General features: G+C 37.2%; 1 protein-coding gene across 3 annotated transcripts in view; it reads right to left on the bottom strand.

Annotated features, from left to right (window-relative positions):
* The window catches only part of LOC141363076 (poly(rC)-binding protein 4-like), a 99,601-nt gene extending 85,856 nt beyond the window's left edge, over window positions 1–13,745 (bottom strand). Inside the window, exon 1 of one of the 3 annotated variants that reach the window (XM_073865577.1) lies at window positions 13,356–13,745. The gene's annotated coding sequence lies outside the window, so the exon portion shown is untranslated. The remainder of the gene's footprint in view (window positions 1–13,355) is intronic. The other 2 variants (XM_073865576.1, XM_073865575.1) reach the window with 2 other exon arrangements.
* Between the last annotated feature and the right edge of the window lie 982 nt (window positions 13,746–14,727).

The raw sequence follows: 14,727 nt of genomic DNA, 5'->3' as shown, positions 1-14,727 counted from the left end.
ATTTCCCCGCCATTGACGAGTTATCTCGTCAAATAAGAGAAAACATTTGCCTGATTTTTTTTTGTTTCTGTAATACCGCGATTAAAACATTATTTATTAATTCTACACTCTGTGTATGTTTTGATAATCTGATCTCAAACAAAATTCCTTCTTAATTTTTTTTTTTAAATACCCATATTTAAGAGTTTATAAGCAGAGAAAAAAATATAGATATGATGAAACGTTTTTCCCCCGTTTTGTTTGTTTGTTTGAAAGCAGAGGATCTGTTCTTTCATTTGATATATTTCTGTTTATATATTTTTAAAATAAAGTTTTCCTGGAAGGCATTTTGTGAGACTTTTGTGAAAATCACAAAAAAATGCTGGCGGGGAATGAGTTAAAATGCACATAAAATCATGGTGATGGAAACATGGCTACTAACTTTCCTCAAATTTTTTTTATAATTCAAAATGCGTGAAGTGCACATAGCTTGGATTACATGGCTTTTTTGATGTGTTTATTAAACACGTTAAAATGTTGATTAAAATGTTTTAGGGATGCACCAAAAGGAAAAGTCTTGGCCGAAGCTGAATAAAATGAAGAACTCCGAATACCGAACAATTTTTTTTCCTAATTATTTTGAAAATATTTAAGTCACAATTTTAGAATGTCCTTTTTACTATATTTATTTCATATTATTTAACATTCCAGGAGTCATTATAGGTTCTTTTTACACCTGTTCACTTCTTTGCTATTTTCGGCTGAATAATTTCGGTTGCCAAACATTCAGTGCATCCCTAAATTTAAAAAAAAAACGCTATACTACCCAACTGCAAACAATTCTTTTGTTTTTGCTTGTTGGGTTGTGTGTCGCAGACATTATATGTTTTTTAACCTCAAATATCAAAATGTTGGTTTGCTTGTACAAAGAGAATGACAAACCCGAGACGAAGTGAACATGACATAAATAAGGACAGAATTCGCACACTTGGAGCACTCCTAGTGTTCATCTGGTGAGATTTATTTCTCTATTCCGAGAACGGAAATGAAATGATTTCACAGAACAGGGTTCTCAGGGTACGGCCTTGATTCGGCAACTACCAGAGGCCTGCTGTTAAAACCGTAAGCCGTGACACAGTGACGCAGTGTGCAGGGGAGATGCTAAACCATCTAGTTTATAAACTGCGACTCAAAAACTAGGCCAATATAATCGATTTACTTTGGATGAACCTAGTAGACTAATAATAGCGATTAACTTGTTGTTTTGGAGTAAAGAGTGGGTGGGGACTGAGGCTTGCTGGTGGATGATTATATCTTCAAACTGAACGCAGCCGTCAGCTGCAGGGCTGTCTCATCCCTAATTCATACTGACACTACATCCACTGCACTAGATAACAGACTGATCCGTGCAGTAATTACCAGCGCAGACATGTATATTCTCCAGAAAACAAGGAGGCGATCCTGTAAGAGAGAGGGCGAGAGATAAACAGAGAAGGGGGGAGAACGGAGAGTGCAGTAAATACATTTTTATTGCCCAAAGGTTGCTCTTTTATAGGTCAGATGGCGTAATAGTTCTTGGTTATGTTTCAGTTAAAGTCAACATGGAGTCTAAATTGACTGTGTTTACTTCTTAAAACACATTTCTGATCTTATTGTCAATGCTATTCATATGCTCCTTTCATTTTGACAGGTGACACCTAGTAGGCGTCAGAAGCTACTGCTATGGTTTACCAAATAGGTAGTTTTACATTTATGCATTTGGGAAATGCTTTTTACGGTGCATTCAAGGTATACATTTTATCAGTATGTGTCTTCCCTGGGATCGAATCCATGACCATATCAGTTTTTATTTTTAATCAGAAATGTGTTGAAATGGGTGCTGAACTCAACAAAGAATGCAACAAAGGTTTTCTGACTGGCCAGATTGAGGGTTCACAGTCAGCAGTGCATCAATCTTCAGATTTTTTTACCAAGCAAAGCCGTTTTTCTGCTTTGGCCTGCAAGAGCCGGGTCTTTGCACTACAATAAGTCCAGATATTGGCGTTTCCGAGAGCTTTTGGAAACGTGTGTGTCACTCCTGACTTGGTAATTTATGGTAGGCCTTCACCCCTCCTTACCCACAACCCCCTCTCTGGGAGATTTCTGCCCAGCTTTCATTATCGAAAAGGCCCGCCCTCCTTTCTTCCCCATTTCTTCCCCACCCACCCTCTCAATCTTTCTCTCTTATTAGATCTGCGATTCCAAGAACGCATTAGGATATTAAATTCAAGATGGGAATGGATGCTACCCGCCGACTTGGCAAGACTCCCTGTTGCTAACTCCTCTATAGCTCCGCCCCCTTCTCCATCACAAACTGGACAAATCTAGAGAGAGTGAGCATCTCCGGCTGAATGAGCCTGCTAGTTGTGTCCGGCTCTCTCTGTACGGCCCTGTGCCGGGGCTGACAGAGGCACAAAGCAGCCACTTGTGAGGAGGAAGAGATGGCGAGGCCGGCACAGTGGCTGCTCTGTCATCGCATGAATCATTCTGACGCGCTCGAGGATAAAGACGTGCATGCATGCGCCTACACGGCATAGCGACCCCCCCTTCGTGCGCCGCCTTAGGAGCATTCCTCGTGACATGTGAGCTTCTATTATGGTGGATCCTTCACTATTGTTATTGCGAAAACAAGGATGCATTTTTCTTACTTATCTGTGGGTATTATTGCCTGGCTATACACATGAAGATGAACTGTTAGACATCATGTAAAATTAACAAGATTTCTGCTTTTCCACCACAATGCCGGGATATTCTGGTTCCCAGGGCATTTAAGGTGGCCAACATCAAAACTGCCCCCAAGTCATAATATATTGGTCCCAAGACAAGATCCTTCTTCAATGTAAGTCTATAAGATTTTTAAAATCCCCTAGGGTCAAACTCATAAGTCTGACAGTCTAAAGCAATAGCACAACTCTCCGCAACATACCACAAAATTTGAGGCATCATTCTTGGCTGTAACCCATATGGTGCATTGCAAGTTAAATGCTGAAATATAATATTTAAGTATGAGCAACAGTACCACAAGTATTACCATGACAATTTTTTGAAGACTATCATATTAAAACACTACGGGGTGGTTTCCCAGACAGGGATTACCTTAAACCAGGACTAGGCCTTAGTTTATATAGGAAATATATATTTTTGGAAATTTGTGCTATAGATCCTGCAGACAGTTGCTTAATTTGATTTACCACCAACCTAAAAGTACAATCAATGAAAACTTCCCCTCACCCCTTCCTTTGTTTACCATATTAGCTCGACCTCATCTCGAATAATGCCCCACCCTACTCATGGGGCAAAAAAAAACTGAGATTTATTGATATCGGCTGGAGCACACTGATTAGTACACAAGATAGATGATGATGATGATGTAAGATTGGTCTGGTCCATTACAAAAATGTCTACAAACATAATGTGCATGTCGATTGAAGACTAGCTGAGGTCTTGCCATTGGATCGCAAGAACAAATCCACCTCATGCAAGCCAAGTATGGTTTCAGCCTGGGTCACTGAGTGAACATATGATGGGTTTTAAATAATAAAGCACTCTAGCGCTTCTGTTATCTTCTCATCGACCGAGTGAACTATTCAGCCACTTGTTTACGCCAAAGCATTGCTTGACATAATTGTGCGGTCATGCTCGAGGGCGGGTATATTGAATCAGGGGGTGTTTTTTGGAGAAGTTGATCTTATAAAGGATGGGATGGCGTGATGCAGATGAGACATACAATTTGACCTAGATCTTTACAAAAATGGCAGACGCTTTTATCTAAAGAGTCTTGCAGTCGAACCCATTACCTTGCCGCAAACCAGATAAGCAAAAGGAACTCAAAAGACATCAGAAAGTTTCTCTCGCCCATAATTCTGTCTCAATGTAATTCCACCTGGCACTTACTGTCTGTATCTTGAAATCGATTGTATGAAAGGTGACATCAAATTCTGTAATGCTGTAAATAATATATATAATGTATTTTGGAATATCACACACAAAATGTCCCTCCTTCCTGACAGATATCACTAAAATAGGTTTCCTGATAAATCACACCAGACTTTGTGATATCCTTACTGTGGGTTCACACCAGACGCGTATGAGACATCAAATTCGCGTCTACCGCGCATAGTTGGACGGTTAAAAATTTTGAGTGTACTCGCTTCAGTCTAGTCATTGATACATCGGAAATTCGCGTCATGGGAGGGGCTTCTGCGACTCTGCTCGCTTCCTGTAATCACGTCACTACTAGAGCAAGCTCCTGATTGGTTAACGCGGTGCGTTTTTCTGCCAAAGTTCAGATTTTTAACGCGCGCGTCAACGAGTCTTTACATTGACTTAACATTGAAATCACTCGCGCTTGACGCATCTACCGCGGCTGGTGTGAACGCAGCATTCGAGTACAAACAGATTGATCAGAAAACAGACCAATCGAAAACATTCTGATCTCTGTGCATCAGTGTGCAAAGGAGAGAGGGCGTGGCCTCCAAATAATCAAAATGGCAGGCATTAAATACAACAAACAGCATACAAATAAAAACACCATAGATAAAGAAAAGAGCATACTGTACATATCTACAAGACATTTTTAATGAACTTCTTGTGGCTTTATACTGCAGTTTGCATATATAATGATGACAAAAATATATTTTAATAAAAATTAAAAGGCTAGTAATTGAAGCGGTAATATGCCGATAGTGCAGTTAGGTAACAGATTACTTGGTGAACAAAAGAAATGGGATTGCTGTACAGCTATGGATGAATCATAACTGTAGAAAAATAGATAGTCTATTTATATCTTTACTCGTGTTAGTCACCAGACAGCTGGTAGTTTCATGTAAAATTGCATTGTAATGCTACAGTCAGACCTCCTTAACTCCTAAAACTGATCAAATTTCTGATTTATACAGTAAGCAGTACATACTGACCATCTCTCTTACGCTAACTGTTAGCTTAAAGCTCACTGTAAATTATGAACATTGTTAAAACACAAATCGGCTCAATATTGATCTCATGTACTTTAACGTCCAGGTAGTTCAGCCAGAACTCTATCATTCATTTCCTGCTACAGTAAACGCTCGCCCAAGTTTCACTTAGCCGGACAGCCAAAAAGCATTCATCCTCCTATCCTATTCCTGAGTAAGTCATTAACCTATAACCTCCAAATCTGATGGTGGATTTCAACCGTTCCCCTATGCGTTTAGCCGTCCCTGCGAGAATACAGAGTGCTTGAAATGAGCACTCCCATTTCCCCTGTCTTCTATTTCCCTTCATCAAGACTCTTAACCAATAAAGTCCAGAGGTCCCGTCCCACTCTTTCTTTAAGTACTACTTGGGAAAATGGAACTGTAAGCAGCTTGCCATGGCAAAGAGCCCGCAACACTCAGGTACATGCGTGCCTTTCCGGAAAGAGCATCATTTGAGAAAGTGGGAGGTGGATATTGCATCTCATAAATATCGCTTCAGGGGAATCTCTCTACGGAGCCGGGGCAGATCCGTGCTCGGGGTTTTGATTTTATACGAATATTTAGCTACGCCACACTGTTACTGATTAAAATGGAAGGTGGCAGCCATTCTGTTTGGGAAAAACAGGTGTTTGATACACATGTCGGATTGATTACATCCCAAAAATCACCATGGCAGACATTTAAAGATGTCGTCAGGAAATTGTTTCCATCTGAAATCAGTTAATTACTTAAAAAGCTCACCGGGCTCCTCTAATAAAGCTTTATTGTGTATACGATTTTATTTCTCCTTGGCTAACTTTCAAATGGATGGCAATTTCACAGCACTTCAACCAAACAATTTGCTTCACACTTCTTCATTAGGTCGTCCGCCAGTTGTTATGTTGACAAAGCTGCCGAAACCTTTCGAAAACTGAGAAATTAGATTAGACAGCATCAAGAACTCGTATTATATTCAGGCTTAGATTAGATATAATTGCACCTTTTATAGTTTAAAAATATTTCCGGTTGTGTTTTATAAATAGAAGAAATTCCTGAGGGGTTGGAATGACGTGAAGGTAAATAATAACTGAATTTATGGGCCACTGTTTCTTTTATGTATTTTTCCCAAGCTTGCAGCACTGAGAGGAACCTAAAAATTAATTGAAGGACGTTGTTAGTTAGGGGGATTCAGGGAAACATTTCTCATACTAATTAACATGCGTCTGTGTTTCAATTAACAATGACCTCAATCTCTCCGAAAGCAGAAAAATAAGGGGACGATTGTTCGTAACCGTGGGCTGCATTGCGCTCGTTCCCTCACTAGAACGCAGGAAACAATATCTGTATTCTGTCTCGATGAATGGACTGTTCTGTTGAAAATTATACACAGAGTAAGCCTGTAAACATACAACATCCTCACTAACAGTCAATATCAAGTCAAATCCATGCATCTTTTTTATTTTTATTCAGATGACAATGCGTTCCCTCGTTTTGCAATGGGTCAAACCCGTCGCTCGAAATCTCGAAAATCAGTTCGCTTTTTGATTGCAACCCAGCCAGCTGGCTTTGAAAGCAATGAGAATTGAAAAAATAATATGCGCCTCGAAATTTCTCTGCGCTCTAAATTGCAGCGCCTTTCTTCCAAAGAAATGTTTCAAAAAAGTTGGAGTGCAACATTGACAGTGGGAGGGAGGGGGGGTGCTGTGACATTGATGGGAGCAGATTTTCGACTGAAGCAGAGATGAGTGTCAAACAACGTGCAACGGAGAAGCGCTTCTAAGTTTAGATACAGTCTCTAGACAAAAGCAACAACCTTGGCGTTTCGTTTGATGCTGGCTGATAATAGAAGATGGCAAAACAGTGAGACGATATGTGCTCAGAGTTTGCATTCAAAAATGTATATGTTCTTGCTTCCTTTCGGAGAAACGAAGAAACAGTGTTGTTTTCAAAGTAGAAGAATTAGCGGGTTAAAGCCAAAGCTAACCGTTGCTGTTTCTACATTTTAAAGCAATCATACATCTGTGAAATACTCAACTGGTAAAATTGAAATGACATAAATGTATATTACATGTGTAGTCTTGTACTTTTTTTGCTTCTGTTTAAACTTTTAATGATTATCCAATCAGAATAACAAAAGATTTATTGTAGGGATGATAAAAAAAACTGAAATCAGATTTTGATTAGTTGGATATGTTAATGTAGCCGACAGCTGTAACCAACTGGATATAAACTAATGCAAATTGATTGTAATAATCATGACATTAAAGATTTAGGTTGGATTTATCTGTGTGTATTTTTGTTTGAGCTACTACTAATATTAGCGTCCTGTAAGCCTTGACGGCAAACTTAGGTTTCTGTTTTTGTTTCTCTGCTAATGGAGCATCTAGTCAGCAAATTAATTCCTTCATAATGATATGAAGCAATGGACACACTCAGAAAAAATACTGGCATGGATTTTTTGCAGACAGCCGATTGTTCCAGCAAAGAACTATCGGTGCCGATTAATCCGTCTCCCTCTAATTTAAATCTACATTAAGTTACTTGCAAACACTGGCAATCTACAGTAGATTTTTACAAAATTTTATACCATGCATACCACTAAAATTAATCAGTATGTGAGTCTAAAAGAATACTAAAGCATCAACTTGATGTTGCATACCTAAAGAAAAATATAAAAAATTAAAATATATATAAATATTGTACATTCAGATAGTATTTTCAATACAATAGTTATATTACAGTATATATTTATAATATGTTATCAAAATATTTGGCCAAAATATTTGCTCTAAAATAAATTCATACTTCACGAGAAAAAGAGATCCCAATGGGCCATCAAAACGAAAAATTCTTTAAATCAGGAAAATGTCATCGGTCAAAAATAAACTACAGTGCACATGCTAGCCATAAATGGACCAGACAGGAAAAACATGCTTGTGTGATGTGTGACAGATATAGCTTTAGAGAATCACTATAGGAGCAAAGTCTGGTGGAATAGTTGTCTCAGCACCTTACACATTCTCAAAAGACATTTTCTTTCTTTCTTTCTGAGCAGTCAATGGATGTAATTTGTTTACCTCACATGACAGGCCTTAAGCCATTATTACACTATCAATCTGTCAATAAGCTCTGAACTTGAAGGAACAGTTCACCAAAACAAGAATATTGTGTTGTTTACGTACTCTCCAAAACCATATGATAAGTAGAAGAAAACCTTACACATAACAGTACATAGTTGAGCACTAGAGGTGGACCGATTAATCGGTTTTGTTAATTAATCGGCACTGACAGTTCATTGGTGGAACAATCGTCTATCGGCAAAAAATCCATGCTGATAGTTTTTCTGAGTGCTTCCGTTGCTTCATATCATTATGAAGTAATTTATTTCCTGAATAGATGCTACATTAGCAGAGAAACAACAACAGGAACTTGAGTGCTAAAACAGAAGCAAATAAAGTACAAGACTAAACATATTATAGACATTTATGTAAGTGAGTATTTCACAGACGTATTTAGTTCTATACTTATTAATTTAATTAAAGTTTTAAAAACAATCGGTCGATTCATCGGTTATCGGCAAGGCAGGGACCAACTTAGTTATCAGTATCGATAAAATCCAGTATTGGTCGACCTCTAGTGAGCACATCTATTAAGTTTCAAAACGTTTAAACTTATTATATTAATTAAATATATATTGTTATTTTATTATTATATTACTCATTAGGGATGCTCCGATCAGGATTTTTGCAGGCCGATACCGATAAGCCGCATTCAGGAGCCCTATGTTGACAAAAGTAAACAGAAAGATCGGTTTAGGAGATCGGCAAATTTAGCGAGGACCGATCGAGTCATTTAATGACGTTATCGGCCGATACCGATCTGCGGCCGATCGATCGGAACATCCCTATTACTCATTAAATTATTTAATAATAAATATGACTTAAAGCTGTTATCGGTATCATTTGCCTCTATATCGCCATCTCAGTTTGAGGCATACAATTGCAAGTTACTTTAAAAGTAGTATATTTATGTGGGTTCAGATGTCAAATAACGTCAAAATGACATTTCTCAAAAATTGTACACAATGTTTCATATAGGGGTGTAAATTGAACAGCTCATTACGATGCGATACACAATATCGATTTTCTGCGCCAGAGATGTGATTTTTGCCGTTACAATAAAAGCTTCTCGATGTGATTACGATTTTACTTACAAATGCAACCAAAATATATAACTATGTTTTGCATGAACAGTGTCACCAGCAGTGCTAAACACACACTCGTTTTCTGTCTCTTTTGCTGCGTTTTCACTGCTACAACCATTTTTGTTGCTAGCATTCACTTGCTGACGCTAGCAGATAAAAATAAACAAAAATGCGCACTTTGGCGGAAATGCCTAGATGGACGTTATGTCAAGGAATGTAGACGTGGAGAGTGTCAAAATAAAAGTACCTCAAATTGATTGTTTAAGTTTGGCATCGAAGTATCGAATTGTTAGAAATAAAATTAATGTATCGATCCATATCGATGTATTGTTACACCCCTAGTTTCATATTATTAATCATATTGTTATATATTGTTAACTTTAAATACAAAGTCACAGTGTGTTTTTATTGATATCCTAACACATTTAGGGGGTGAGAGTTGAACATTTAAAAAAAAAAAATTACCCATTATAAGGACCACCCTACGGTACATAGTTGAGCACTAAAGGTAGACCGATTAATCGGTTTTGCCAAATAATCGGCAGAGATAGTTCATTGGTGGAAAAACTGGTATCCGCAAAAATCCATGCCGATTGTTTTTCTGAGTGCTTCCATTGCTATGAAGTAATTTATTTGCTGAATAGATGCTAGATTAGCAGAGAAACAAAAACAGGAACCTAAGTTTTGATTAGATAAACATTAAGTGCTAAAACAGAAGCTAATTTTATTTGTGAATGGGGGCAAGGTATATATTTTTTGTTTAACTGTAAATACAAAGTCAAAAGGTTCAAGATGCTTGGTTGTACTTCCGTGGTACTTGCATGGCATTTTGTCAGATGTTGTCATTGTAAAGTGACATTGAAAGACAAAGCTTGATCAAAATAAATCTCCCAGGAAATAACACGAAAAGACATGGTGAGTAAATCATACCAATATTATTTCACATCAGAAAAATTAAAGGTCTTATAAATCTCATATAAAAAAAGAGAGTCCCTCTCAGTCCACTAATAGTTTTGATAGCTAGAGGTCATGTTCCAGGCCCGGGGCCACATTTACTGATGCCACTGTACAAGCAAACAATCGATATCAACTCCAGTCTTTTCTCAAGCAGAATCCATGCACTCTCTCCGTATACCCGAAAGGACCCTGTGCCTCAAGCTCAGCTGTAGCAAATAAACAGCAGAAACAAGGGAAATATTAGCAAGAATCACCTGCGTGTCACAAGGATAAACTTAGCATCCTCCGAGTGAGCTCGTGCTCTTATCTTAAATGCTGGATTCCTCACAGATGCCTGCAGCGAGGCAGTGTTTTTTGGGTGGTTGGGGGGAGCTGTGTTGTTTTGTGGGGCTAAAAATAGTGTAGAGGGGGATACGGCCTCGTGCAGATTAAACTGCTGTTAATCGCCTGTATGCGATGGAGCAGGGGGCCATAATGCCATTGTGTATTGTGTGTGTCGCTTAAACATTGCAAACTTCATTTTTGTTTAGCTTTGGCTCTGTTGTGAATATTAAAACGTCGTTTTTCTTTTCCATGTCATTCATCACTTTTCCATCTCTTCTCATTTCCTCAACCAGAGAGAGGCAATTTGTTTTTCTATAAACATGTTTTGAGGAAATATCGGTTTGAGGGGTCTTGAGCTGACAGGGGACTTAATCAAAGAACCAAAGCTAATGTGCTTTGCTGCAGATCTGTCAAAATCTTAATGGCAACAATTACAAAGCAACCTACATTTTCTAAACACACATAAACTTGAGTTAAAAAACGAAATATCAAACAGTACTTTAATAAAGACACGATGATACTTTAAAGTCAGAATTAAATGTACTCATTTTGAAGGGGCACATCAGGGTAACGTTCTTAAACACGCCAGAGCCAACACGTCCCGGTACACACTACTATTAATATCCAAAGTTAACTTCAAAGGTTTGTACAGACAGTCAAAACAGCGACAACAAAGATCTCTATTCAGTGATTCAGGCAACAAGAATTAGCTAGTCACATGCCAAACAGTTTAGCAGAGAAAATGTCATGAGCACAATGAGGGTTTTCATCCTAAATAAGTTATGCTGGTGCCATAAAGCTTTGGGTTTAAAACTGAGAACAAACTAAATAACTCATCAAATGAATGAATATATGGATGGAAGCGACTATGATCAAATATTTTACAAAGTTTAACAGATCTATATGTACAAATGGTTAGGACTGTCACAATTATTAGACAATCATTTATGATTATAATGATTTCAGATCACCGCAATGATTGCATATCTCTCTAAAAAACACAAGGGGGAGCTGCAGCGCCTGTATAAACGAGACAGTATCTAATAGCGCTCCTTGACTGACAGTGTAACGCAAAACAGCATTTAAAGAAATGCTGAAAAACTTTGATAAGCAGTATGAATTGCCAAGTAAAACATACATTTCCAAAACAGCAATTCCAAATTTAGGGAAGTGAAGGATGCTATTCTTAAGGATCTGTAAGGAATTGATTTTTTTTACAGCCACTACAGACATGTGGTTCAGTACTAATATGACTACTATTTAAGGCCTGTTCTGCTATAGTCAGTTTATTTTGATAGCATTTTTATTTTCAGTTCTTTTTAATAATTTTATTCTGTTTATTTCTTATAAAGAATTTTCAGGTTTTGAAATATAGTCATTAAATAAATAATTTTAAATATTTATATTAATATTTACTGCCAGGTAAACCTTGCAGAAGATTGAATTTAAATTTCATGAACAAACAAAAAAATCTTTGAGAATTAAACATCAAAATCCTATAACAGGCAATTAATTGTCATAATCGTCAAAGTCCTAAAACAGGCAACTAATAGCCACAATTTAGTAGACAATTAACCGTCAGCCAAACTTCATAATCATGACAAAACAACGTGTGTGGATTGTCATGTCAAAATGTGTGTTCAGCGCATCATATGAACCTATGTGCATTATGCGTCATGTCAAAATACAAGCCTGCTGTAAAAGCTTCGAAGGGGTTTGTATGATAAAAGAGACGCTCACGTTTGGAAGATACTCGCTTAATCTCATGTGTAATCTCATGAGTTTAGTGTTAAATTAGTGTTTTGAAATCACGCATGATGCACATTTACATGACACAATGAACACAAGCAACACCCATGACGCACTGAATAAATAGATAGATAGATAGATAGATAGATAGATAGATAGATAGATAGATAGATAGATAGATAGATAGATAGATAGATAGATAGATAGATAGATAGATAGATAGATAACACCCAAGATTATTTAATTAATTACAATGATGCTCAGTCATTCAGTCACTGACCCATGCAAATGAGTATTGCTCCAATGTGAGGGTTTGTGTCTTGGTCAAACTAATTAATTACAGGATCCAAAATCAAATCAGATGTCCAGGAAGAGACATCAACCCATCCGGCCACCTGTACAGTACACTGAATGTAAACTGCTGACCTGCTTCACATAAATAAATGGTCCTGTTCAAAATATAAAGGGTTTTATTATCTAATGTTCTGTCATTACCTAATTCAACTAGTTTTTCGTGCTTTAAATAACCAAAACAGGAACCTAGTATGTAGGCTGCTTCATATACATCAATAACTTGTAACAACTCGAGAACCCTAAACAAAAAAAGTCTGAAACACTAAATCACTGCTAAGGTTTGGCTTACTTTGCATTGGCTTAACTAGAACTAACCAAATACAGTGAACAAATCGTATTCTCCAAAAAAAAGGCTATTGTACTCTTGCACCTTTACTTTGATTTTAAAGTCTTTTAAAAACACTAAATCACTGCTTAGGTTTGGCTTACTTTGCATTGGCTTAACTAGAACTAACCAAGAATCCAAGTACACAGTGAACAAATCTAATCCTCATCATAATATGCGCACCGCTAAGAAGGTAATGTTGTTTCTGTATTGATGTTAAATGTCACTTACACGTCATAAACCCTCCATTAAGATGTAAACTTGACAGTTCGGTTCTAGATTAGTTGGTAAAGTTATAAAAATGTGTGCTGTGCTGAAACGGACCCGCACGCGACGCGAAACGCGTTTATTGCCATAACAACTGCAGCGGTTTCCTGCGGGATATCAGCGCGTGTCAGCTCTTACTTCTGACTGGATCGGACGCATTAGAAAAACCGACAGATACGAGGGGACGAAAACACATAGATGTTAATAAAGAATAGCTTCTTACCTGGTAATAATGAAGTTGAATGCGCTGGTAACACGATGCGTAAGTAGATGATAGACACTATATATTCCCTGCTGATGTCCACATTGTCAGTGCCTGGCGCTTACTGTATGAGAAAATGCCGATGTCAGAGAGACTGAGAGAGAGAGAGAGAGAGAGAGAGAGAGAGAGAGAGAGAAAGAGAGAGAGAAAGAGGGGGGGACCAAAGGAGATAGCACCATCCTATCCAATTACAGCAGACAAATGAGGGTTAACAAAACAACAATGCACAGCCATACACCGAGGACATCTAGCGCATTTGTTTCTGTTCAGCCACTGTCGATTCGTTTAGATGAATCTTAAGACTCGTCTGGTATTATCTCAACACATAATCTGACACGAGTAATCTTATGGTGAACTGAGTGATGGAGATTTTACTGAAGAAAAAGACTTGATAGGGTGCAAAGATTTGAGTCGACTAAAATGCTTAAAGAAATTCGATTCAATTTAGATTCAATTCCGTACAAAGATTCGATTCGTCTAAAGTGGCTATTCAATCCGTACAAAGATTCGATTCATCTAAAGTGGCTATACAATTCAAAGAATTAATTCGACTAAAGTACTTAAAGAAATAAGATTAAATTTAGATTCAATTCCGTACAAAGATTTGATTCATCTAAAGTGGCTACACATTCAATTCCGTACAAAGAATTCATTCGACTAAGAAATACGATTACATTTAGATTCAATTTTCTACAAAGATTCGATTCGTCTAAAGTGGCTATACAATTCAATTCCGTACAAAGAATTCATTCGACTAAAAGTGCTTAAGAAATACGATTAAATTTAGATTCAATTTTGTACAAAGATTCGATTCATCTAAAGTGGCTATACAGTTCAATTCTGTACAAAGAATCGATTAATCTAACGTGGCTATACAATTCAATTCCATACAAATAATTAATTCAACTAAGAAATACGATTACATTTAGATTAAATTTTGTACAAAGATTCGATTCGTCAAAAGTGTCTATACAATTCAATTCCATACAAAGATTTGATTCATCTAACATGGCTATACACTTCAATTCTGTACAAAGAATTAATTAGACTAAAGTGCTTAAAGAAATACGATTAAATTTAGATTCAATTTTGTACAAAGATTCGATTCGTCTAAAGTGTCTATACAATTCAATTCCATACAAAGATTTGATTCATCTAACATGGCTATACACTTCAATTCTGTACAAAGAATTCATTCGACCAAAGTGCTTAAAGAAATACGATTACATTTAGATTCAATTCCGTACAAAGATTCAATTAAACTAAAGTGGCTATAAAATTCAATTTCGTACAAAGATTCGACTCATCTAAAGTGTCTATACAATTCAATTCC

This window comes from Misgurnus anguillicaudatus, unplaced genomic scaffold, assembly GCF_027580225.2.
Source record: "Misgurnus anguillicaudatus unplaced genomic scaffold, ASM2758022v2 HiC_scaffold_32, whole genome shotgun sequence".
NCBI classification, from domain to species: domain Eukaryota; kingdom Metazoa; phylum Chordata; class Actinopteri; order Cypriniformes; family Cobitidae; genus Misgurnus; species Misgurnus anguillicaudatus.
Note: the sequence above shows the minus strand (reverse complement) of the source record. Positions and strands in the feature narration are given on the sequence as shown.